Consider the following 27,859-nt stretch of genomic DNA (forward strand, 5'->3'; position numbering starts at 1 on the left):
AGGAGGTTTACAAGATTATTCCATATTTTTATGAAAGTGGACCACAAGTCAAGTAAGGTTTGTAAACTGTGTTTTGAGAAAGTATTATTACTGTTATGAATACATTTCTAGAGTTAAAAATTCTATTAAAGCAATGGTAATATAATATCCATCCCTATGAATAACTCTGGAGCCATATATTGATAAACAAATCACTTTTACATACTTTCTCATTTCATTCCTCTCGACAACTATCCACTTTTTATTTAATAGATAAGAGGGTTAAAGAATTAAAGAGACTTGCCTAAAGTCAGACCTATATTTAGTGCACAATCCAGGATGAATCTTCTATAAACTACTCACTTCTGCTATACCAGGATCAGGAGCTAGTTAGTATACCCCCAAATATGAACAAGGATGTAGATTGTATGAGAAAAATTAAAGAAGCCAAACATGTTTGGTCTGAAAAGAAGAAAAAAGACGACTAAAGATTGCAGGATGTAGGATGATTACTATATTATCTTCTAGTATTTTAAGGGGTGAATGAAAATTCTTTTTATAAATTCCTTTCTTCCACAGAGGAAAAGAATCATGAATTCCATTTATTAAACATCTTATATATGCCAGGAGCTAAGAATCCATTAACTCATTTCTATTTTCTTAATTTTATTTTATTTTGGCCATGTCTGTGGCATGTGGAACTTCCTGGGCCAGGGATCGAACCTGCACTACAGAAGTGACCTGACCCAGAGCAGTGGCAATGTTGGATCTTTAATCTGTTGTGCCACAAAAGAACTCCTTCATTTCCATTTTAAAATAGTTCTCAAATTGTGGTTTATCATCCCTATTTTAAAGATGGAGAAACTATAATTTGAAGAGAGATTGAGAGTGAGAGAGAGAGAGAACATGCCAGTAAAAGCAAGAGACAGAGCACAAAATTGTTCTCTACCCAAAGCCCAACATTTAGCCACTCTGAGTTTCTGGACACATGAAAATAAGGTAAATTGAAACAAGACACAGAGAAGATGAAGGGTTCTGTTGCTGCTGTTGTTTTTGTTTTATCTGTTTGTTTTTAAATTTCTGAGCTTCCAGAGGAAATTCTCTGGCTTGGGTATGCTCAGACTAGAGGCAGGCTTGGAACTTTTCACTGTAGACTTCTTTATGTGGGAAGACTCGATCATGTCACAGAACACTTTGAGACCATGTGCCATTTCATGGAGACCCAGTTTCCTCTAGCCTGGACTTGGTACTCCCTTTACTAAGCAGATATAACACTGGGAAAGGAACCGTCCTGAGAATGCATGGCTTGTATCTCAGAAAGCATTGCTATTTTGAAACCAAAACATGGGGAATATTTTTTCCTCTGCTTTGGGTATTAAAAATGTTATTAACTGGAGTTCCCATTGTGGCTCATTGAGTTAAGGACCCAATGTTGTCTCTGTGACGATGCAAGTTCAATCCCTGGCCTCACTCAGTGGGTCGGAGATCCAGCGTTATGCTGAGCTGTGGTGTAGACTGGCAGCTGTAGCTCGGATTCGACCCCTAGCCTAGGAACTTCCATATGCCACAGGTGGGGCTGTAAAAAGAGAAAAGAAAAGAAAATGTTATTAACCAATCAATCCTCTAACAATGTAAATGTGCACACTGATAAAATTTCCTGTCCCTCAAAAAACCCCATGTGTATATATATTTGTACTCATCTGTATATATTTCCATACATATATTTTAACTTTATTATTTTATTATTATGAATATGTATTCCAACTCACTGTAAAACATTCCCTAGTGTGCAAATGCTCTAGTCACAGTTCTCTAAAACAGTGGTTCCTAACAAATTTAAAGTTGCAAAGTATTAATACAATTTGATTTGATGGCACCATTCTTCTCCCCTGCAAATGCCTTACAATTTTATATATTAAATGTTACTTTTTATATATTAATGTTACTTTGTAGATTTCTTGTTTCTCCTCAAGATAACTTAAAGCACCCTTTGTTACTACAAAGCCAGGTTGGTAAGCACAAAAGAAGCAGCAAAACAAATTCTAGGAAGTATTCAGTTACCAAGAGGGTCCTCAAGTTGAATATCAGGTTTGTTTTACCTCCTGGAGGTAGCAGTGGGATGGGCCATAACAAAATCTCCCTACGGGAGGCCCTTCTGATGGCGAAAATGAGAAATCTGTAAGTCTAGAGTGAAATGAAGTCAGAAAGCAGTGAGCATGACCAGCTACCACAGACAAGAATACGGCTGAGGGACAGAGTGGCTGAAGATAATTTACTAAATGGTTTGCCGGCCATTGTGGCTGATCTTACTGAGGCCAGCAGTCCATGTGGCATTTGTTAATTCAGGAGTATCTTAAATATTCCATGTGGCCCCTGACATACAAATTATAAGTCAGCGATGGTCTGCAGTGAGCTTGAACCATATTTGAAAATGCTATCCTTGACCATGGTTCCATAAATAAAGCTGAGTGATGAGGGTAGATTTAAAAAAATAGAAAGGAAGGGAGTTTCCATAGCAGCTCAGTGAAAATGAATCTGACTAGTATCCATGACTAGTATCAATCCCCGGCCTTGCTTAGTGGGTTAATGATCCAGTGCTGCCATGAGCTGTGGTGTAGGTTGCAGCTGCAGCTTGGATCCCGTGGTGTTGTGGCTGTGGTGTAGGCCAGTGGCTACAGCTGCAATTCGACCCCTATCCTGGGAACCTCCATATGCCATGGGTGTGCCCCTAAAAAGACAAAAAAAAAAATGGAAAGGAAGAGACTGATCAAGGGGAAGAGGGGGAGGATTCAGGTGATGAAGTGGGAGAGAGGGGGCAAAGCAGAGATCACAGGTAAGACAACAAAGGGAATGGTTGACATGGAAACAGAGGCTGGATTAAGGATACCTACATGTTGGCTTCTCCTTCTACTCTTCCTTAGAAAAAGGTCCTGATGCACGAGGGGATATTCTTTGGATAAAGGTGAGGGGGGCATAGGGAAGATGCTACCGACATACATAACTATTGGGCGGTGAAATACTACAAAGTCTTAACCTGTCTTCTTCTTGCCATCTTAGTGCTGATCCTATCAGTGGATAGAGTCTCTGTCATTCACTGGCTATGCTATTTGGGAAAATCACTCTCTTTAGGCCTTGGTTTCTATAGCTATAAAATTTGAATATGATAATTCTTGTTGGGTCTATTTCATGGATACTCAAATAATAACATATGGCAACACACTTGGCTAATTGTCAAGTTCTAGAAAATGAGTAATTGGTTAACTATTGAAGGTGGTCCTTGGGGCCATGAGTGACATGCTCCCCAAGAAGGTGGAAAGAACGTTTCAATAAGCATTAATGTAGTAACACACACACACACACACACACACACACACACACACACAATCGCACAGAATGTGCAGGGGTAAAGATAGGGTAAACTTGCATCTGAAATATCTGATTACAAAGTCTGATGCACAACTTCAGTCACAGGGACTTATAAAGAGGCTGAGTGGGAGAGTGAGTGCAATTTAAGCAACAGAAACCCAATCCATTGTAATTTAACATGCTTGGAGAAAGACTGTGAACATATGATTGTCAGGTCTGATCACAGTGCTCCACAAACATTTTCAAGCCACTGACATTTTTTTAAATGAAAGAAAAGAACCAAAGAGAAAATATCTGAGGGAATCACATGGTGTAAGGGTGAGAATCATCGCATGAAACTTTTCTTTCAGTTGGGGTACATGCTGGTGTCCTCATGTGTGTGTGTCCGCACCTGGTCTCCAGCCCTTTGCTCTCTGTTTCAGCATAATCTGTCATGGATCATAAAGTTTTGGCCCTTTCTTCTGATTCCCTGCTCACCTGAAAAATTTTTGCCCTTCATCTATCTTTGCAGGAAGCTTCCCCATGAGGCGAGGATGGCCCCATCTGCCGCAGTCTTCCTTCCAGTGGTATTTGGCTTCAAGTGTCAGTTTCAATAAACATGAATGATGTGGGTCTTTCTGTAAGAAAGACAGATCTACTTTCAGTGGGGGAATAAAAATCAACTTTCTAAGCCTGGACTAAGGGTGAGTTCATCAGCTTAAATGACAGTGCGGGAAACTTTTCAGTGACATCTGCTGACCTCTGACCTTGACCAGCTCCTAAGATCACCAGCCGTCCCTGAAATGCCTGGGACTTCAGATGCTCAGTACTAAAACTGAATCAGTGCCAGGCAAACCAAAATGACTTGATCACCATACCAGTACCTTTCTTATCTTTTACTTTTTTGTGACGGCTGCACCTGTGGCATGTGGAAGTTCCCAGGCTAGAGGTTGAATTGGAGCTGCAGCTGCTGGCCTACACCACAGCCACAGCAATGCCAGATCTGAGCCCCATCTGTGACCTATACTGCAGCTTGCAGTAATGCTGGATCCTTAGCCCACTGAGTGAGGTCAGAGGTGGAACTGGCATCCTCACGGAAATTATGTCGGGTTCTTAATTGGCTGAACAACAATGGGAACTCCTTTCTTTAAAAAAAGAAAAATTTATTTATGTATGTATTTATTTATTTTACCAGTACCTTTTTGTTTAAACTGCAGCAGTGCTTCCTGCACCGGTATCATGAAGGGGTAGTGATGTGAGAGGCAGGATGGAAAAGGAGGCACTGCCTCCAGATGGAGGCACATGAGCATACAGAGCAGGGATACAGCAGCTGCCCAGGCAAAGGAGGCAACTTCTGTAGCCTACAGACTGCCAGCAAGATCAGCTGATTGAGGTCAAATCCCTTCAGGTATTTCCAGACTCCCCTTTCTCATTCTCCCAAGTATTCCAGAGCCTCTGATCACATGTCTACCAGGCACTGGAAAAATAACTGGTCATGCGCAGAGGCTGAGGCAAGCCTGGATGAATTGAAGGTAAATTCCTAGGTCAGCCTCATTTGCAAACTGCCCTCCTAAGAGCCTAGAACTTCAGACCCACCAAAGAGTCTATTTCTGTAGCTAGTCACTCACATCTGGTCTCATATTTACACTGCATCACCCAATTAATTGAGGTCATTTTTGATTTAGTTTGTGCTAGCCCCACAATGGGTACAATCTGCTAAGACTCATACTATCCATGCTGGAGACCCCATTCTGTCTCCAATTTGCTTTTTTTCTTCTTCTTTTTTTTTCAGGGGGTGGTGGTATACAAATAGGATATTTATTGGTCCTAAGAAGGCAAAGTCAGAGGAAAGTATCTCTTCAGGAAAGGTTTGTACGTCTTTTTTTCTTTTTTAAAGCAAAAATAATACCAGTTTATTGTATAACTGACAACTTACGGAGAAGAAAAATAGGTGAAAACAATTACATAAGAATGAGAGGAGAGGAGTTCCCATCATGGCTCGGCAGTAAGGAAGCGAACTAGGATCCATGAGGATTTGGGTTCGATCCCTGGCCTCGCTCAGTGGGTTAAGGATCCGGTGTTGCTGTGAGCTATGGTATAGGTTGCAGACACAGTTGTTTTTTTTTTTTTTTTAGCTTCCTTTTTTAAAATTACTCAATGATTTTTATTACATTTATAGTTTTACAATGATCGACACAACCAACTTTATACCATTTCCATCCCAAAGCGCCAGCATATCCCCCCACCCCCAACTGGTCCCATTTGGAAAACATAAGTTTTTCAAAGTCTGTGAGTCATTTTTTAGACTCCACATGTAAGTGACAGCATATAATGTTAGTGTCTCATTGTATGGCTGACTTTACTTAGCATGATCATTTCTAGGTCCATCCATGTTGCTAAAAATGCCATTATTTCACTGCTTTTAATGGCTGAGTAATATTCCATTGTGTCTATGGACCACATCTTCTTGATCCACTCCTCTGCTGATGGACATTTAGGTTGTTTCCATGTCTTGGCTATTGCAAACAGTGTTGCAATGAACATCAGAGTACATGTGTCTTTGTGAGTCATAGTTTTCTCTGGATAGATGCCCAGGAGTGGGATTGCTGGATCAAATGGTAGTTCTATGTTTAGTTTCCTGAGGAATCTCCATACTGTTTTCCACAGTGGTTGCACCAATGTACATTCCCACCAACAGTGAAATAGGGTTCCTTTCTCCCCACACCCTCTCCAGCACTTGTTGTTTGTAGACTTTTTGATGATGGCCATTCTGGCTGGTGTCAGGTGGTACCTCATCGTGGTTTTGATTTGCATTTCTCTAATAATCAGTGATGTCGAACATTTTTTCATGTGTTTTTTGGCCATCTGCATGTCTTCTTTGGAGAACTGTCTGTTTAGATCTTCTGCCCATTTTTTGATGGGGTTGTTTGTTTTTTGGTATTGAGAAGTAGGAGGTGTTTATAAATTTTGGAGATGAATCCCTTGTCAGTCAATTCATTTGCAAAGATTTTCTCCCATTCTGTGGGCTGTCTTTTCATTTTGTTTAGGGTTTCCTTTGCTGTGCAGAAACTTTTAAGTTTAGTTATGTCCCATTTGTTTATTTTTGTTTTTATTCTCAATACTCTAAGAGGTGGATCTGAGAAGATGTTGCTGTTGTTTATGTCAGAGAGTGTTTGGCCTATGTTTTCCTCTGAGAGTTTTATAGTATCTGGTCTTATATCTAGGTCTTTAATCCATTTGGAGTTCACTTTTGTGTATGGTGTTAGCAAGTGTTCTAATTTCATTCTTTTCCATGTGGCTGTCCAGTTTTCCTAGCACCACCTACTGAAGAGGCTTTCTTTTCTCCATTGTACATTCTTGCCTCCTTTGTCATAGATTAGTTGACTCTAGGTGTGTGGGTTTAATTCTGGGCTTTCTATCCTGTTCCACTGATCTATAATCCTGTCTTTGTGCCAGTACCATACAGTTTTGATGACCGTTGCTTCATAGTATAGTCTGAAGTCTGGGAGCCTGATTCCTCCAGCTCCATTTTTCTTTTTCAGGATGTCTTTGGCTATTCTGGGTCTTTTGTGCTTCCAAACAAACTTTAGAATATTTTGTTCTAGTTCTGTGGAAAAATGTCCTTGGTAATTTGATAGGGATTGCATTGACTATGTAGATTGCTTTGGGTAGTATAGTCATTTTGACAATATTGATTCTTCCAATCCAAGAGCATGGTCTGTCTTTCCATCTGTTTGTGTCATCTTTGATTTCCTTCATCAGCATTTTATAGTTTTCAGAGTACAGGGTACAGGTCTTTTGTCTCTTTAAGTAGTTTTACTCCTAAGTATTTTATTCTTTTTGATATGATGGTAAATGGGATTATTTCCCTAATTCCTCTTTCTGATCTTTCATTGTTAGTATATAGAAATGCCATCAATTTCTGTGTATTAATTTTGTATTCTGCGACTTTGCCAAATTCATGGATGACCTCTAACAAGTTTTCTTGTAGAGTCTTTAGGATTCTCTAGGTATAGTATCATGTCCTCTGCAAACAGTGATAGTTTTACTGCTTCCTTTCTAATTTGGATTCCTTTTACTTCTCCTACTGTCATGGCTAGAATTTCCAAAACTGTGTTGAATAGTAGTGGTGAGAGTGGACATCCTTGTCTTTTCCTGATCTCAGCGGGAATTCTTTCAGCTTTTCACCACTGAGAATGATGTTCGCTGTGGGTTTGTCATATATGGCCTTTATTATTTTGAGGTAGGTTCCCACTATGCCCACTTTCTGAAGTGTTTCTATCAGAAATAGGTGTTAGATTCTGTCAAAGGATTTTTCTGCATCTACTGAGAGGATCATATGGTTTTTATTCCTCAGTTTGTTAATGTAGTGTATCAAACTGATTGATTCACAGATATTGAAGAATCTTTGCGTCCCTGGGATAACCCCACTTGACCATGATGTACAATTCTTTTAATGATTTGTTGGATTCAGTTTGCTAGCATTTTTTGTTTGTTTGGTTTTTTAGGGCCCCACCTGTGGCATGTGGAGGGTCCCAGGCTAGGGGTCTAATTGGAGCTGTTGCTGCCAGCCTATGCCAGAGCCATTCCAAACCCAGATCCAAGCCGCGTATGCAATCTACACCACAGGTCACAGCAATGCCAGATCATTAACCCACTGAGTGAGGCCAGGGATCAAATCTGCAACCCCATGGTTCCCAGTCAAATTTGTTTCTGCTGTGCCATCATGGGAACTCCGGTTTGCTAGCATTTTGTTGAGGATTTTTGCATCGATGTTCATCAGTGAAACTGGCCTGTAGTTTTCTTTTGTTGTGGTATCTTTGTCTGGTTTTGGTATCAGGGTGATGGTGGCCTCATAGAATGAGTTTGGGAGTGTTCCTTCCTCTGCAATCTTTTGAAATAGTTTCAGAAGGTTAAGTGTTAGCTCTTCTCTAAATGTTTGATAGAATTCACCTGTGAAGCCATCTGGTCCTGGACTTTTGTTCATTGGGAGTTTTATAATCACAGTTTCAATTTCAGTTCTTGTGATGGGTCCATTCATCTTTTCTATTTCATCTTGGTTTAGTCTTGGAAGATTGTACTTTTCTAAGAATTTGTCCACTTCTTCTAGGTTTTCCATTTTATTGGCATATAGTTGCATATATAGTCATTTTGCAACTTTGGTCCTTTGTATTTCTGTGATGTCTGTTGTTACTTCTCCTTTTTCATTTTTAATTTTATTGATTTGAGTCCTCTCTCTTTTTTGCTTGATAAGTCTGGCTAAGGGTTTATCAATTTTGTTGATCTTTTCAAAGAACCAGCTTTTCATTTCATTGATCTTTTCTATGGTTTTCTTTGTTTCTATTTCATTGATTTCTGCTCTGATCTTTATGATTTCTTTTTGTCTGCTAACTTTAGGTCTTGTCTGTTCTTCTCTCTCGAGCTGCTTTAGATGTAAAGTTAGCTTATTTATTTGAGCTTTTTCTTGTTTCCTGAGGTAGGCTTGTATTGCTACAAACTTCCCTCTTGGAACTGCTTTTGCTGCATCCCATAGGTTTTGGAGTGTTGTATCTTTGTTGTCATTTGCTTCTAGGTATTTTTTCATCTCCTCTTTGATTTCTTCAGTGATCCATTGGTTGTTTAGTAGCATGTTGTTTAGTCTTCACATGTTTGTGTTTTTTGCAGATTTTTTCTTGTTGTTGATTTCCAGTCATATGGCGTTGTGGTTGGAAAAGATGCTTGATATGATTTCAGTTTTCTTAATGTTACTGAGCTTGGATTTGTAGCCCAGGATGTGATCAATCTTAGAGAATGTTCCATGTGCACTTGAGAAGAATGTGTATTCTGTTGCTTTTGGATGGAATGTCCATAGACACAATGGAATATTACTCAGCCATTAAAAGGAGTGAAATAATGGCATTTTTAGCAACATGGATGGACCTAGAAATGATCATGCTAAGTAAAGTCAGCCAGACAATGAGACACCAACATCAAATGCTTTCACTGACGTGGAATCTGAAAAAAGGACAGACTGAACTTCTTTGCAGAACAGATAATGACTCACAGACATTGAAAAACTTATGGTATCCTGAGGAGATAGTTTGGGGGGTGGGGGGATGTGCTTGGTTTATGGGATGGAAGCCCTGTGAAATTGGATTGTTATGATCATTATACAACTATAGATGTGATAAATTCATTTGAGTAATTAAAAAAAGGTACTATCATGGCAAGGATATCACCTTTGAACTTTTATAGCAACAATGCCCACATACTCCACTCAGCCCCTGGCAACCACTCATCTCTTCCCTGTCTCTATAATTTTGTCATTTTAAGAAAGTTCTATATATGAAATCATGCAGTATGTAACCTTTTAGGATTGACTTCTTTCACACAGCATAATTCCCTGGAGATCCAGCCACCTTATTGCAGATGTCAGTAGTTCCTTCCTTTTTACTGCTCAGTGGCAGTCCATCCAACCAGCTTTTATACCTTGGACAAGTCGATCTGCTTCTCTTGATTTTACTTTCTCATCTATAAAATGAGGGAGTTGAACTGGATGACACTAAGAATTTTTTCAATTGCAAAATTTTTGTTTTATGGATTCTCATCTCCTCTTAGATATCGTTTTATGACTATAAAACACACATCAATATCTTCTTTCCTCCAATCTTCTCTGGGCTAAAGGCAGGAATAGTAAGCATTGCAGGAGAGGGGGCAGGGCAAGAAGTGGGAGTTTGGCCAGAAATCAGCAGTGAGCTGAGCATCTGATTACATTTTCTACTGGATTTTATAATTACTGAATGCCTATTGGGGCTAACTATGGGTTTGAATCATGGCACCCCTTCCTTTCTCCTTTAGTATCAACATAAGCTTCATTGCCTGACTTATGTTATTTGATTTTGGGCCTAGACTGAAAATCTGCTGGGCCAAGTATAAGGTGGAGGTCAGAGCAAAAGGAAACCCTTAAAACAATCTAAATTGTTAACATTTTTGACATTTGCCAGAAGCCATCACAATAAAAGTCTACAGCTGTGCAAATCATGTTCCAGTTTAGCAATTATTCATTCTGTATGGGCTTCTGGCTGGTGCTGTAGTGGAGGCGTGGGGAGTGAAATAGGAGCCCTAATAGACTGCCATGAATAATGGAGATCCATATTTACATTTGAGAAGAAGTGAAGCAACACTAGGTTGATAATAACCATCCTTCTATCATCTCTACTGGAAAATTGGGGGCCTTCCCTACTGCGCTTCCCTAGCACTTATAAATTCAGGGCAAGGTAACTGCATAATACCTCCTGGATCCTGTGTATGTGTTCGGCCCATAAACAACTCTGAGACCATAACTGCCGTCTTAAAGTGTTCAGCTGATAGTGAGAACTGGGTTGATCAGTTTGTATCATTAATTATCTGTCCTTTCACTCAGCTTCTCAATAGGGACCTTTTTATTTTTCCCCAGTTCCCTAAGACTCCACATGTCATTTATTTTTCTGTGTCAATTTTCTCAGTTTTCAGATGAAAATATCTCAGAGAACTGATTCCTGACTCTGGCTCTACAACTCCCCAGGATGTCTCCAATTATCTCAAGAGGTGTCACAACATTCTCCCCAAACAAACTTCTAATTAATTCATTAGTGAAAAAGAAGAATTTTGGAGACAGGAGGGAGGGGACGTAGGACCCTGAGTTGTCACAAAATGTAGCAAAGGCAGAGAGTGTTCTATTCCCAGGAGGTCAGGAGTTGCTGAAAATGCTGTGAATGACAGTCTTACCTCTAATGCCCTGCGCTGAGGCCCCATGACCTTCTTTTCTTTTCTTTCTTTCTTTCTTTCTTTCTTTTTTTTTTTTTAAGGCCACACCTGCACCCACGGCATATGGAAGTTCCCAGGCTAGGGGTTGAATTGATGCTGCAGCTGCCATCCTACGCCACAACCAGGGCAACGTGGGATCCAAGCTGTGTCTGCGGTCTACATCACAACTCATGGCAATGCTGGATCTTTAACCCACTGAGAAAGTCCAGGGATTGAACCTGTGTCCTCATGGATACTGGTCAGGTTCGTTACAGCTGAGCCACAATGGGAACTCTAACCTTCTTGTATGTAGCAAACATGTGCCTTCTAAGGATGACTGGCAGCTATCTTAGGAAAAAACTGCAAGTGATATTGAAGGAACCCAGACAATCTGAGATGAGAACTGACATATCTAATTAGGGATGATTTCACTTTTAAAATCCAGGTAGTGCTCTATTTTCCAGTGAGATGGACATTGTTTGGAATCATCTATAGAAACAAGGTTACAAATATATATTGGTTTCTCAGGAGACCAAGATGCTCCAGAAGATGAACAAATGGTATCAGCGTGAATTCTGGAAAGCTGGGTAGGTCAGAAGGAGTCCATGGTATGTGGAGGGGATGTGCAAAACAGGGGTCACATTTTTTTTTCTCCTTTCAGAAAAATTTTATTTTATTTTATTTTTTCTTTTTGGCTGCCCCACAGTATATGGAGTTCCTGGACCAGGGATCAGATCTGAGCCTCAGTTGTGACCTATACCCCAGCTGCAGCAATGCAGGATCCTTAACCCACTGTGCCGGACAGGGAATCAAACCTGCATCCCAGCACTGCAGAGATGCTATCAATCCTATTGCACCACAGTGGGAACTCCCAGAATAATATTTAAAGTGGTTGAAATTTGTCTTTGATGGCCTTCTAGCTTCACTTTCTTGCTTTTGTCCTAGTGAAACTTGCAGCCCATCTTCAACAGCCTATTCAAGACTGTCATACCTTATCCCCAAATGTTCGTGTTCCACCATTTTGATAATTTATGAGAAAAACGTTCCCCAGAATATCCTGGCCATCCTGCAAGTCTTTAAGATTGTACATAAATTTATAGTCACTGTTGCTCCCATTTTCAACTCTTTTCTCACAATTTCCACTTGAATATCTAACTGTCATCTCAAACTCTACATGTACAGAACCAAACTCTTGATCTTTTCCCCAGTGCCTTCTCCTACCACATTTCAGATCATAGCAGCTTAATGGTTCCAGATTCTCAGGCCAACCATCTTGGCATTATTGGTGATTCTTCTCTGTCTCACACCTCACATCTGATCCTTTGACAAATAAAACCACTTCTATCTACACATTGCTACTTTGGTAGAACCACCAGCATGTCCTACCAGATTCCTGTCATTTTTTACAGTTGTCTAACCTACCTCCCTTCTTCCTACCCTTGCCTCTGAGTAGTCATTTCCAAATGGAACTTCCAGAGAGATCCTGCAACATGTAAGCAAGCTCACATCACCACACTGTTCAAAGTTCTCCAACGTCTTGCCAACTCATGCGAGTACCAACGAAGAGTCATTATAATACCTTACAAGCCCAGCTGACCTCTTCTCTTACTCTTTTCCCCACTGCATCCCTCTGTCACCTCACTGTGGACCATTGGTGTTCTCTTAACATACCAGACCAGCTGCTGTCTTGTTCCCTCTGCCTGGAAATTTCTTCCTCTAGTATTCACAAGGCTAGCTCTCTGTCATCTCCAAGTTCATCTTGGTGACGTCTTTCTTGACAAGTCTGTTCTAAAGAGTGTATCTTACTCCCCATCATCCTCACTCCCTCATTATCTCCTTTCACTGCCTTGCTTGGCTCCATGGCACTGATCCCCTCTAATAAGCATTCTTTCACCAAGGAGGAAGCAGCACATCTCCCCATGAATGAATCCACAGTACTTTTTATTGGATAAATACTCTAATATCTGAGACTGGGGAAGTACCACTTATCACTTTTTTTTTTTTTTTTTTTTTTTTTTTTTTTTTTTTTGCTTTTTAGGGCCGTACCTATGGCATGTGGAGGTTCCCAGGCTAGGGTCTAATTGGAGCTACATCTGCGACCTACACCACAGCCACAGCAATGACAGATCTGAGCTGCGTCTGCGACCTACACTACAGCTCATGACAATGCTGGATCCTTAACCCAGTGAGTGAGGCCAGGGATCAAACCCACAACCTCATGGTTCCTAGTCACATTCATTTCTGCTGCACCACAACGGGAACTCCAGAAGTATCACTTTTTAAGAGGATCCTTGTTATTATAATTCAATTTCTTATTAGCAAACCTTCAAGTATAAGCAGCCAAAGTGAAACATTTAGGCAGCTTTGGGAGGCAAGGAGATTTATATAACCTGAGTGCATGCCTGCCTGGATTATAGGGATGGGAAAAGACACAGCAGGGGCACAATAGCCTATCAGACTCTTCCTAATCAGGTCTCCTAAACTCCCCTACCTACATTTTTTATTCTTCTGAGTCTGAATCTGGAGAAAATGGACCATTCATTCTCCAGTGGCTTTCTTTCCATGGCAAGTGGTAATCTAGTGGTTTTGTGTAGAGTCCCATACACAGGGAATGAGTATGTCATCTACATGCTAATTACTTGTAAATCAGGCCTTCCTTGTACTTTCTGAATTGATGCATCTGAATGGCTTAAAACTGTACCTGGCACATAGAAAGTTGTATATGGGATGGTTATTATATAACTATATAATATAATAAATTATTACTGTTAATATTCTAGTGACTATCCAAAGGAAGATTAAATCTATAGATTATATAAAATATATATGTATAATATATAAGTACACACACACACATATTTTTCCTTGCTGCACATTTACAGTAACTTTCCCTGATATCTTTCATCCCTACCTCCATTCAAGAAACTATGAAAATAACATAATTTAAAATGCAATGTCAGGGCTCCACCCTGGATCCTGTAATAATACTATTCAATGCCCTTATGAAATCCCCATTGGGAGACATGAAACCATGAGAGGCTGTTTCACGCCTTCGTTAATAAATGTTGCAATTACAGTCTAAAAATACAGCCATGTTTACCAATTAATTTTAATGGACCAGGTCACAGGTAAGCATTCGCTATGCAATATGTTGCTGATTAAAACCAGAACATTAGTCGCATATGGTGAAGTAAATCATCCTGTGGGTTATTTACAGGGAAGAGCATATTTTAACTCTTAATTTGTTAAATTTGACATCAATCATTTTTAGAAGTTTGCTTCCCATGACTTAACTTGTACAGCCTGAAGCCACAACAACCAGGAATTTACTGACAATGTATTTGGTCCCAAATACTTTCTACTCACAGATCTCTCCCATTTCTCAAGCTCATTTCAAGGTTGTTTTTTTCTACCTAAGGAGATCGAGTGGGCTAGTCACAGTTTTGCTTCTAAATGGCTATGTGACTTTAGACAAACATCCGTTCTTTCTGCAGCAATTGCCTCAATTGTAACAGGAGAACCATCCTCCCATTTACTCCTTCATAGGTGTGTCCATCACAGACACACACACAAACTACCCTCCCACCCCCACACAGCACAAACACAAAACTATTTAAAACTTTTTCATATTTTAGATTTACCTAAGGGGTACAAGCTAGTACACGGAGTTCCTGTACATCCTTCACCCAGCTTTCCCTAATGTACCACAGTGCACTTCTGAAAACTAAGAAATGCTCATCCCATTTGTAATCTCTTTGTCTTCTTCCACCTCCAGAATTTTGCTCATCTCTCATTTCTGCTTTGTGGAGTACCTCACCACTATGTTAAAGCATCCATCTTTACACAGGAAATCATCACAGACCACTCCAAGCCTTGGATCTTCCATTGTGATCTCCCAGACCCCAACACCATGCAGTAGCTCATAAGTTTCTTCAATATCGATTACCGTTATGCCTTATCTTTCTTATGACATTGAAAGCTCCCAGCAAGAAAGGACTACGTCCTAGATCCCAGGATGACTGAATGGGAATAGAGCCATCCCATGTAGTCTCCATCTCTCTTGCCCCTGCTGATCATCTTGGACTATTATGTAAACAAATCATAAACTGTCCTTGCGTTAAACCTTTGAGATTTCGGGTTTGTTGATGAGCATATTTAACACTAAATGACATGCTGTGGAACAAATTAGGTAGAAAAATTACTGTGAGAAAGTACATATTAGTTCTTCTCACAAGGATGCCTAAACAGATTGTAAAGTCGATGGTAAACCAATAAATAATTATTTTTGATGTTTATTCACTATCAGAAGGACATGCCACGTGAATTGTTCTCTGAAGCATGGCTGGTGTGCATCAGTGTTTTTCACTTGAGAAGTGAAAAACAGGAGGAATTTATGGCTTTGTTGGAGAACAGAACTATATGGGTTTTACTGAGGCTGGACCTGGGCATCAACTTCCTGAGGGTTATTCTGCAGCTAGCTTTCTGCTATTACTATACCTCAATCATATGAGCACTTCTGTAGCCCCTTTGCCATTTGATTCCCATAATCCTGGGAGGCTGACAGGATAAGAAAAGTTAATCCCACTTTCCAGATGAATAAACCAGAGCTCAGAGATGTTACCTGAATTGCCCAAGGTGACATAACAGGTAGTAACAATCTTGCTTGTCTTAAATCTCTAAATCCTCTAACTCTCTGCCTTGAGATTTGATGCAGCAATACTGAAAAATTTGTTTCCTTCAACGCAAAATACAATTGTTTTTAATTGTATTGGTGGGGTTGTAAAGCCCCATCTGGGTTTTATTCATGCTATTCTGACTCTAATGTCATTGTTTTTACTTTTGGCCACAGTCATGTCCCTGATATAAGTATTTCTCTCCCTCCATTTCTCCCTCCCTCATGAATACCTACAGTCTTACCCAGTTGTGGGAATGGAAAATGCTGCAGCTGCTGTGGAGTTTGGCAGTTTCTTAAAATGCTAAATTCAGAGTTACCATATGACCTAACAATTCTACTCCTAAGAACATATTCAAGAAAAAAGAAAAAACATACGTTCACACAAAACTTTGTATACGAATGTTTATAGAGGCATTATTCATAATAACCCAAAGTGAAAACAACCTGAATGTCTATCAACTGAGAAATGGATAAACAAACTGTGGCATTTCCATACAATGGAATATTAGTCAGCAATCAAAAAGAACGAAGGGCTGATATGTGCTTTAACATGGATGAATCTTGAAGCATTACGTGACGTGAAAGAAGTCAGACACAAAATGCCATGCATTATAGGATTCATTTGGATTAAATGTTCAGAATTAGAATTCATAGAGACATAAAGTAGATTAGTGGTTGCCTGGGGCTGAGGGTTGGAGGGGTTGGTGGGAGACAGGGAATGGAGAGTGACTGCTAATGGGTACAGTTTCTTTTGGGAGTTCTGGAAGTTGGTAACGGTGATCATTGTATAATCTTGTGAATATGCTAAAACCCATTAAGACGTACAATTTCAAAGGGTGAATTTTACAGTACGTAAATTATGTCACAATTTTTTAAAAGGCAAAAAAATTCTTAAGCTGGCTAGCACCTATTTGCAATTTACTACGTCTGTCGCACATGCATCAACCCCTTCAGAAAGTCTCCCTCGTATCACTATCATCTGCTCCCTTAACTTCTGAAGAATTACTGTTACCACATGGAAATGTGATGACACTTTTCTGTTTTGCTCTCTTTCAGACTTGGAGCTCTTTGATGCAAGAATTGTTTAAAAGAGAGTTTTTAGGAGTTCCCGTTGTGGCGCAGTGGTTAACGAATCCGAATAGGAACCATGAGGTTGCGGGTTCGGTCCCTGCCCTTGCTCAGTGGGTTAACGATCCGGCGTTGCCGTGAGCTGTGGTGTACGTTGCAGACGCGGCTCGGATCCCGCGTTGCTGTGGCTCTGGAGTAGGCCGGTGGCTACAGCTCCGATTCGACCCCTAGCCTGGGAACCTCCATATGCCGCGGAAGCGGCCCAAAGAAATAACAAAAAAGACAAAAAAAAAAAAAAAAAAAGAGTTTTTAGGAGTTCCCTGGTGGTATAGCAGGTTAAGGGTCTGGCCTTGTCACTGCTGTGGCTCAATCACTGCTGTGGTGTGGGTTCAATCCCTGGCCCTAGAATCCACATGCCACAGGCTCAGCCAAAAATTAAATAAGAAAATAAAAGAGTGTTTTTAAATTTCACAGAAAGTACAAAAAGGGACATTTTGTTCTTAGTTACTAATGTTATTTCAATATTGCTCAAGGACCTAGCTATAGAAAACTAAAAATTAATTCCTTGATGTTTCTTTAGTCCTGTTTTGTGGCACTTGATGAATTTTGTAAATGTTCCATGTGTATTAGAAAAAAAAGTACATTCCCTAAGTGCTGAGTATAAGGTTCCTTAGGTATAAAGAACTATATTATGGATCAGGTTTTAAATAATGTTGCTTGAAACTTTTACATTCTATAATTTTCTAGTCTGCTCAATCTACCAATTATTGAGAAAATGTATGAAAATATTCCAATGTGATTGTGAAATTAAAAATTACTTCTTATAACTCTGTCACTTTCAACTTTAAGTATTTTAGAGATATAATTTTAGGTGTACACAAGCTGAGAATTGCTGTATTATCTACTGAAGCTTCTTCACATTATGAAACATTTCTCTTTAAACCTAATCATATTTATTTTCTTAAAATTACATTTTGATTAAATGATACCTAGATATATTTGCTTTGTTTGGGTCACATTTGCACCTACATTTTCATTCTTTTTTTTTTTTTTTGCTATTTCTTTGGGCCGCTCTCGCGGCATATGGAGGTTCCCAGGCTAGGGGTCCAATCAGAGCTGTAGCCACTGGCCTAGGCCAGAGCCATAGAAATACCAGATCCGAGCCACGTCTGCAACGTACACCACAGCTCTCGGCAATGCCGGATCGTTAACCCACTGAGCAAGCAAGGGCAGGGATCGAACCCGCGACCTCATGGTTCCTATTCGGATTCGTTAACCACTGCGCCACGACGGGAACTCCCATTTTCATTCTTTATATGCGCATATAAAGTAGAATTAAAAATTACAATTAATATATGTTATTACATATATATAACTGAGTTGCATTGCTGAACACCAGAAATTAATACAACATTGTAGATGAACTGTACTCCGATAATATTTTTTAAAATGTTAGAATTCCCTGGTGGCCTTGCAGTTAAGGACCTGACGTTGACACTGCTGTGGCTCAGGTTTGATCTCTGACCTGGGAATTTATACATGCTGCAGGTGTGGTCAAAAACTTTTTTTCTAAATGTAAAAAAATTCAATTTGATAATCTCTGCTTTAAACTAGTAAACATAGTCTTTTTAAACTAATAATATATTTAGATTTATTCAAACTTTTTTTTTTTTTTTTTTGCTTTTTAGGGCCACACCTGCAACATATGGAAATTCCCAGGCTAGAGGTCTAATCAGAGCTACAGCTGCTAGCCTACACCACAGCCACAGCAATGTGAGATCTGAGCCGCATCTGCGGCCTACACCACAGCTCATGACAACGCCAGATCCTTAGCCCACTGAGCAAGACCAGGGATCAAACCTGCATCCTTATGGATACTAGTTGGGTTTTAACCTGCTGGGCCACAATGGGTACTCCAAAACTGTCATGTTTTATGTATTACATTTTACTTTTTCTACACAAGTTTTCCCTCTGTTCTGTTTATATGAGATTGTTTGGATTTATTTTTTAATCACCTACTAAATTGGAAATATTTTGGAAATATCTCCAAGCTATAATAGTTTTTACTTTTCAGTATTTAACATGTATATATTAAATTAATATTACTAAAACAGTATTTTATTTTATATTTATTTATCTATCTTTTGTCCTTTTAGGGCCACACCCACGGCACATGGGGGTTCCCAGGCTAGGGGTCTAATCGGAGCTATAGCCACTGGCCTACGCCACAGCCACAGCAACGCCAGATCCGAGCCGCATCTGCGACCTACACCACAGCTCATGGCAATGCTGGATCCTTAACCCACTGAGTGAGGGTCGAACCCGCGACCTCATGGTTCCTAGGTGGATTCGTTTTCGCTGCTCCACGACGGGAACTCCATTTTTTTTTTTTTTTAATTTTCTGCTTGTTAAGGCCGCAGGCACGGCACATGGAAGTTCCCAGGCTGGGGTCGGATTGGAGCTGCAGCTGCCGGCCTTCGCCACAGCCACAGCAATGCCAGATCCAAGTTGCATCTAGGACCTACATCACAGCTCAAGGCAACAATGGATCCTTAATCCACTGAGGGAGGCCTGGGATTGAACACACATCCTCATGGATATTAGTTGGGTTTGTTACTGCTGAGCCACAATGGGAACTCCCTAAAACAATATTTTAAAATCTCAATCTTTCTTCTAAATAATACAAGGGATTAGGATTGCTTAAACCATATTCAGCCTAATTCTCTAATATTTTACACATCATTTTCTAGGATTTAAAGTACAATTAGCCTTTGTTATTTCCCAAATTATTCAACTGTGATTACTGTTTCATTAGAGGCAAAATGTTTATATTTTTGCATGAATGTGTTTTGGCATCACCATTAATTTTTGTATCTCACTCCTTCCTTCTGTGTTCAATTTCCTTCTATAGAAACATATCTTATTTTTTTTTTCCTGAGTAAAATTCTCAGAATGATCAACCACCTTCTAAATTGGAATTTTTCTCTCAAATGTTATATAGATTTCATTAGTACTGGTCTGCCTTCAGATTAATTATCAATGCTTTTTATTTCATAAGTCTTATTTCAGGTTGATTTCAAGATGTTCTCAATGTCTCTGATTTTCTACAGCCTCATAATGTTATATCCATGTGCAAATTAATTTCATTAATCCTGCTTAGAATCTGAAGGGGAAGGTCTCTTGAATTTGTGTTTGTTTTTAATCAATTAAAGAGCCAAGACATTTTTCTCTTTGAATATTGTCAATTGCTCATTCTTTGGATATAATTTCAAGAATTCTTATTGGGTATGCTGATCTTACATGTTCTATTTTTCTTAACTTTTCTTATGTGATAATCATTTCTTTAGCTTTCTATGCTGCATTCTGAGTAATTTTCTCAGATCCAGATTCTAATTAATTTTATCTTTAGCTATTTTAATAGAATTTTTACCTAGCCACTGACATAATTTAAATGTCTGTCAAGAAATTCTTTTAGCTCTCAATTTTCTTAAGTGTTATTCTGCTACTAATTATTGTTATTACTATTGTTGTCATTATTATTGCTTTTTTAAAAAATTGAAGTATAGTTGTTTTACAATATCATGTTAGTTTTGGTGTATAGCATAGTGATTCGGTTTTATATATACTTTAAAAATTTTATTATATTTGATTTACAATGTTCTGCCAATTTCTGCTGTACAGCAAAGTGACCCAGTTATACATATATATATGCATATACATTCTTTTTCTCATATTATCCTCCATTATGGTTTATCACAAGTGATTAGATATAGTTCCCTGTGCTATACAGCATGTATATATACATTTCTGATTCTTTTATTTTGTAGATTATTTCAAAATATGGACTGTAGTTCCCTGTGCTATACAACAGGTATTTGTCTGTTATCTATTTTATATATAGTAGTGTGTATATGTTAATCCCAAACTCCTAATTTATCCCTCTCCTCCTCCTTTCCCCTTGTGTAACCCTAAGTTTGTTTTCCGTGTCTGTGAGTTCATTTATATCTTTTTTTTAGATTCCACATATATGCAATATCTCATATGATATTTGTCTTTGTCTGATTTAACTTAGTGTGATAATTTCTAGGTCCATCCATGTTGCTGCAAATAGCATTATTTCATTCTTTTTTATGGCTGAGTAATATTCTATCATAATATACATATAGATAGATAGACAGACAGACAGACACACTTAGGTTGCTTCCATGTCTTGTCTATTGTAAATAGTGCTGCAGTGATCATTGAGTGCATGTATCTTTTTGAGTTACGATTTTCTCTGGATAGATGTTCAGGAGTGGGATTGTAGGATCATATAGCAGCTCTATTTTTAGCTTAGCCTCCAATTTTCTTTTTCTTTTTTTTTTCTTTTTTGTCTTTTTGGGCCACACCTGTGGCATATGAAAGTTCCCAGGCTAGGGGTGTCATTGGAGCTGCAGCCGCCAGCCCACGCCAGAGCCACAGCAATGCCTGATCTGAGCCGCGTCTGTGACCTACACCACAGCTCATGGCAATGCTGGATCCTTAACCCACTGAAGGAGGCCAGGGAGCAAACCTACAACCTCATGGTCCTAGTCGGATTCATTTCCACTGAGCTACAATGAGAATCTTTTTTTTTTTTTTTTTTTTGATGAGCTTCACCTCTTCTTTTCTTTTTTTCTTTTTATGGCCACACCAGCAGCATAGGGAAGTTCTCAGGCCAGGGGTTGAATCAGAGCTGCAGGCCTATGCCACAGCCACAGCAACACTGGATTCAAGCTGCATCTGCCACCTACACCACAGCTTGTGGCAACGCCAGATCCTTAACCCACTGAGTGAGGCCAGGGATCAAACCCACATCCTCACAGAGATAACATCGTGTCCTTAACCTGCTGAGCCACTACAGGAACTCCTATCATTTGTATTAGTGTCTGTTTCTTACAGTCTGTTCCTTCTTTTATGCTATTTATACTTACTAATTTCATATTTCCTTCCAGAATGTCATTTCTTGTTTCTGAATTCTTTCCAGTTTAATTATGTGGATTGTTAAAACTAATGATTCTTATCCACAATAAACTATTTCTTTCTAAAAATTTCAAATTTTGTTTTTGAAACTCTTTTTAGCAGACATTCATACTGTTTCATTTTTCCATGAATATTCTTTGTGTTATGGGTTATAGGAACTTTTCTCTAGATGCATTTTGTGTTTGGTTTCCTGAGTTTTCTTGGTACAAGCTCGTAGTATAAATACAAACCCCACATCTGTATGAGGGGGAGGCCTAGGAACTAAAACTCTCAGATGAGTGCACCCTTTCTCAAAGTTTCTTCTTGTGTCCCTATGCTGATGGGTGGATTTTTTATCTCTTTTGCTCTCTCATTACGGTTGCAGCCTTAAGAAATCTTACTTCCAACCTCTTATCTCTTTCAGCCTCAGAATAACACTGTTGTCCCCTCCTGGGTGTTAAAACCCAAGCTTGCAAATGACAGAGTCATACAAACTCCCCCAGACTGCCAGTGCTGGCTCATTTGCCAGCTCCTTTGGGATTTTAACTCCTTCATTTCTGTCATCTATATTTCTTATGACTACACATATTTAAGCTATTTTTTCTTTTCAGAATGTCTAGCTATTGATAGCAAGGATTTTTATCTGCTATCTTAGGTTACCGTATTTCTGGGACCAGAGGTTTGTAATAACTTCATAACTGGATTCTTTGCATCCAATCTCACAATTCTCTGATCTCTTTTTATAATTACAGCCAGAGAGATAATTTTGAAATGCAAATGATACTACCCAACTTAAAAATCTGTCATGGCCCTAGGGAAAAAATCAACTCCCTGGCATGACTACAAGGTTCCCCATGATAGGAATCACATTTACCTCTAAAATCTCACCGTTGCACTCTTGACCTCATTTTCTACATGTTGGTGATAAAGAACTGTTTTTCTATAAATGAGTCATGTTCTCTTCCACTTTTGAGCATTGATATAAGCTGTTTTTTTGCATACCCCCTTCTCACTTTTAGCATATGCAATTCTTACCTATCCTTCCATTTCTACTTAAATGCCTTCTTTCAAAAGGTCTTTACTCTGGAAGCCCCAAGGATATGTGCACTTCACAACTTATAATATCTTTATGGTTACTAAAGGGGAAAGATGGGGGGAAGGATAAATTGGGAGCTTGGGATTAATAAGTACACACTATTGTATATAAAATAGGTAAACAACAAGGTCCTAATATATAGCACAGAGAATTATATTCAGTGTCTTGTAATAACCTATAATAGTAAAGAATCTGAAAAATTACACGCGTATATATATATATATATATAATTGAATTATTTTGCTGTACATCTGAAACTAACACAACATTGTAAATAAACTATATATAAATTTAAAAACAAAGAAAAAATAATACCTTCAATCTTGTACTTATCATTCAAGGTCTTTCTGTCTTGGTGCTAAGCTTCTTAACAAGGGAGACTGTCTCTCTGGTTCATTGCTTTGTGTCTAGCAATTAATCTAGTACTTGGCACAGAGTAGGAGCTTAATACATCTTTGTGAGCAAATTAAGCTCCCCATTTGTGAATGGAATTCCCTGACTGAAGTTTCGTTTAACTTCAGGTCATTGCCATCAGATTTAAGAATGGAATAACCCCTTAAGGAATTTTCTCTTTTAAAAGATAAATGGTAAGTTGAGAAAATTCTGATGCTTGAGAAGTGAGGACTAAAGTGAAGTAGAAATTCAAATTCCTCTTTTAATTCATCCTGTGCAAAGAAGGCTCTGAGCTGAGCAGGCCAGAAGAGAGAAAGACAGGCACGGTTTATGAGAGTTCAGTGCAGGCATAGTAATGAGATTCAATCAATGAGAATGCTTGGATGAAACAAAGGAATCTTTAAAAGATGAGCAAGAATCATTTTCTATTTCTTCTGGATCAGTGACTTCCAGCAAGACTTAGAAAAGGCTTAAGACACATGTCACAGTTTTGTCAAAGAGCGGGTCATCTTGTCATCAAGTACAGAGTAAGCATGGACTCACTGGACTATGAATCAATAACACAATTTAGATTTCGTAACCATCATGTCAGGATACTCCTTACATTGCTATCTTGAAAACCATTTATTTTAAGAATCAGGTATTCATTGACTAGAAGACCAGATTTGTAATTGTGTCCAATGCATTTTTATGAATGCATGCAACTTAATTCTATTTCCTTTTAACTTTAAGGTTAATCTTTCACTGCTTTTGCAGATAACATCCTTTCATGCTAATATTCATTTTTATTGCAAGGCACAGAAGCAAGTCTCTTTTTAAAGCTTTCCTTCTATGTCAAGATCCAGGATGAATAATTACTTCCAATATGTGGGTTGCCTTTGCTTCTTTTCTTTCGTCGTCCCTTCCCATTTCTTTCTTTATTTATTGGTGGAGGCACAATGAGAGGGAGCATAAAGGATAAAGTGTTTTCTTTTCAGAGTCTACAAATTATCCTTTCCCATCAGTTCCATCAGGAAGATAAAAAACAAAGCCAAAAAAGACTAATTTCAGAAGATAAAAATAAAACACAAATATTTCAAAAGTGCTTATTTTATTTTCTGTGGGCTCAAAGAAGCCTTCATATACCAGTCTTTGACATAAAAATATGATCCTGACCATTTAACCCCCCCCCAAATATATAACTATTTTGGGAAGTAGATATTATTGGAGAAATTTTATTATTGGGAAATAATGGATTATGAAAAGCAATTCCTAAGGCAGGGATGATATCTAAATCATCTCCCATCACTCCAAATATATCACCAAATATTGACTGAATTTTTACTTACTTCATGTACCTAAAATACTGATATTGAGAATGCAATGAGCTCATTAAAACTATAATGTAAGAATTCAAATCCTTTTGAAGGATTAATAAACCATTTTCATTAATAACCATTAGTATGAATTAGTGCAATTAGGCTATTTTAATATTATCTCGGTTTCACTGAATGAGTTAGAGATTCAGAGCTTTAACCAGGAAGGGATGGAGGATTTGGGATAGCATGAAAATACACATATTCTTAAGAGAGGGGAAAAAGGACAACGTTAGACTCATAAAGAGAGATGGAAAAGTACCAAAATAGAAAGGCATTTTCTTCTTTATTCTAACATTTGAAATAATTCAGTATTCAGGCACATACTATTAATATTAGGGTCTGGCTAAATCATGGTTTAGACAGTCTTTTAGAACTACCTATGGAACCTGGCAGTCATTTAAATATATTTTATTTACTGGAAAAGATATTCTGAGATTGTAAAGATATCCTGAGATTCAAACCTTGATGTATAATCATACTTTTGATGTTATAGATTGTGTTGGAAATTAAGATAACTCTGGCTCGAGTAGTCAGTGTCGGAAAGTGAGACACATGGACAAGGAGAAATCTCCACAAGTCTCTTTACTTCTTCAGAAGGGCACAGGTACTCCAAAAAGCACGCGCGTTGAACAAAGGACCCTCCCCTATTTATCCTTAACACAGGTGACGTACCTGTCCCCTTCCCATTGGTCACATCAGGGCGCACATTCTTCCTAGTTGGCTAATTGAAACAAATTGTTACTGGGAGAAGAGGGAAAGAGGAAGGGGGTCACAGGAGCATTTCAGCTGAAACCAGAGCAAAATGGAGTCGCCAAGATTTCCTTTGATAGAAGAAACATTATGCTACTTTCCACAACTGTTATTAAATTTTTATATGTATAATATCATGTCACTCTGGAATATAAATTTTGAGGCCATACACAGTAAAAAATCAGACATTTAATTATTAGTTTTTATTTCTTTGAGTTTGTAAAAGAGTATTAATATATCCTCTTCTTGGCTTGTTGGGGAGAGAATAACCTTCTTCCAGTTCTGAGACTAATGCTTCTTTTTGCAAAGTAGGCTATTAGAGTCTATTGACATTTACAAGAAAGAAAGAAAAATCCTCACTTTTTCAGTACTTAAGTTGTCACCTATCAGGAACATAGCCAAGAACAACAACAAAAAAAATAAGTTATAGAAACGAGTCTGAGTGACCTAAGTACCAATATCCCCTGTTCTTTACTCATAGGAAAGGTACTCAGACCAATCTTAACACTTATTTACTCTCACTTTACACACAATTCTAATAAGCTGGCTTGTCTGGTCTCTAAACCCAAAATAGCCTGGAGACACCTGAATTAAGGTGTGGTATGGGACAAGGTCCATATGTAATCTCATGAACACTCTAAGTGACATTATTTTATGACAAGTTATCTTTATTTTCCTTAAGAACTCTTTTGAAGATTACCTTTCTTGAGTTAATACTCTTTTTCCAACTTTAGGGCTGACGCTTTATATATTACTTAATTCTATCTCACTCACTTCAATGAGTTAGGAATTATTGCCTTTATGCATTCTCTCCCATCCCCTCTTCTCCTAGCCTCATAGAACTAGTGGTTGGGTAGGGATATTATATTTATTTAATTCATATTATAGGTCATGCCATACTTGAAAGATAAAGCAAATAGTTGAAAGACCATCAAGGGTATCATACTAGGGAAAATTTCAACCACAACTGCTGTCAAGAGGGTATATATATCTTGACCATTCTTTCTCTCTTCCTATTTCACCCTGCCATCCCCATGGCAGAGGGTTTTTGCCTCCCTTTAGAGAAGGTTCAGGACATGTAGAGGTTTCCCCCCATCCTACAGGAGCAGCCAAGCACCACCTTGTACCTATGCAGTTTTGTCCTACCATCAAACTTAGGCAGAACTTGCAAGTCTGCATGTATATGTAAAAAGTTTTCTCACATTTATTAGTATTCAAGGGAATGCAAATTAAAATCTGTTCATATTACTTATGCTAAGGATATACTGATACTAGGAGTATAAATTTGTACAAAAATTGAGAAATCAACTTGGCAATACTTATCAATGTCATGTCTCCTCTATTACCCAGAAATTCTACTCTTAGGTCTTTGTGCTCAATAAACTCACACACACATATAGAAACATGAACATACCACTACTATGGCATCAACTTTATGGCAGCAAAAATTAGAAGAACCTAAATGTCAATCATTAAGAGAATGTTTTGGAGTTCCCGTCGTAGCTCAGTGGTTAACGAATCCGACTAGGAACCATGAGGTTGCGGGTTCGAACCCTGGCCTTGATCTAGTGGATTAGGGATCTAGTGTTGCCATGAGCTGTGGTGTAGGTCACAGATAGAGCTGATCCCATGTTGTTGTGGCTCTAGTGTAGGCCAGCGGCTACAGCTCCGATTAGACCCCTAGCCTGGGAACCTCCATATGCCGTGAGTGCGGTCCTAGAAAGTACAAAAAAAAAAAAAAAAAAGAGAATGTTTTGATTATTGTTTATCTATTCCATAGAATAAGAGACAGCAATGAAGAAGCCATGGGCCCAGAGGTACGTGTACCCACACAGATGAAAATCTAAGTTTAATACTGAATGAAGACATCAAAGAAGACAGACAGATGGTGAAAAAACATGTGAAAATATATGCAACATCACTAATTATTAGAGAAATGCAAATCAAAACTACAGTCAATGGCCATTATCAAAAAGTCTACAAAGAATAAATGCTGGAGAAGGTATGGAGAAAAGTGAACACTCCTACACTGTTGGTAGGAATGTAGGTTGGTGCAACCATTGTGGAGAGCAGTGTGGAGGTACCTTAAAAAACTAAATATGGAACTACCATATGATCCAGCAATCCCACTCTTGGGAATATACTTAGAGGAAACCATAATTCAAAAAGATACATGCACCCCAGTGTTCATAGTAGCACTCTTTATGATAGCCAAGACATGGAAGCAACCTAAATATGCATTGTCAGATAAATGGTTAAAGAAAATGTGGTACATATTTAAAATGGAATATTACTTGGCCATAAAAATGAACAAAATAATGCTATTTGCAGCAACATGGATGGACCTAGAGATTATCATACTGATTGAAGTATGTCAAACAGAGAAAGACAAATATCATATGAGATCACTAATATGTGAAATTTAATAAAAATGATACAAAAGAAATCATT

General features: G+C 38.5%; 1 protein-coding gene across 16 annotated transcripts in view; it reads right to left on the bottom strand.

Moving 5' to 3' along the window:
• FANCB (FA complementation group B) overlaps positions 1 to 27,859 on the bottom strand; it is a 742,096-nt gene that overhangs the window by 294,421 nt on the left and 419,816 nt on the right. For 8 of the 16 annotated variants that reach the window (XR_014835725.1, XR_014835741.1, XR_014835724.1 and 5 more), the window contains one exon: positions 3,823 to 3,962. The exons of the other annotated variants lie outside the window; for them this stretch is intronic. The gene's annotated coding sequence lies outside the window, so the exon portion shown is untranslated. The remainder of the gene's footprint in view (positions 1 to 3,822; positions 3,963 to 27,859) is intronic. 16 annotated transcript variants of the gene reach the window in all.

Source organism: Sus scrofa, chromosome X (genome assembly GCF_054392235.1).
Source record: "Sus scrofa isolate SSC_HxYL_T2T_F1_AM1 chromosome X, Sscrofa_HxYL_maternal_Yorkshire_Landrace_v2.0, whole genome shotgun sequence".
NCBI lineage: Eukaryota > Metazoa > Chordata > Mammalia > Artiodactyla > Suidae > Sus > Sus scrofa.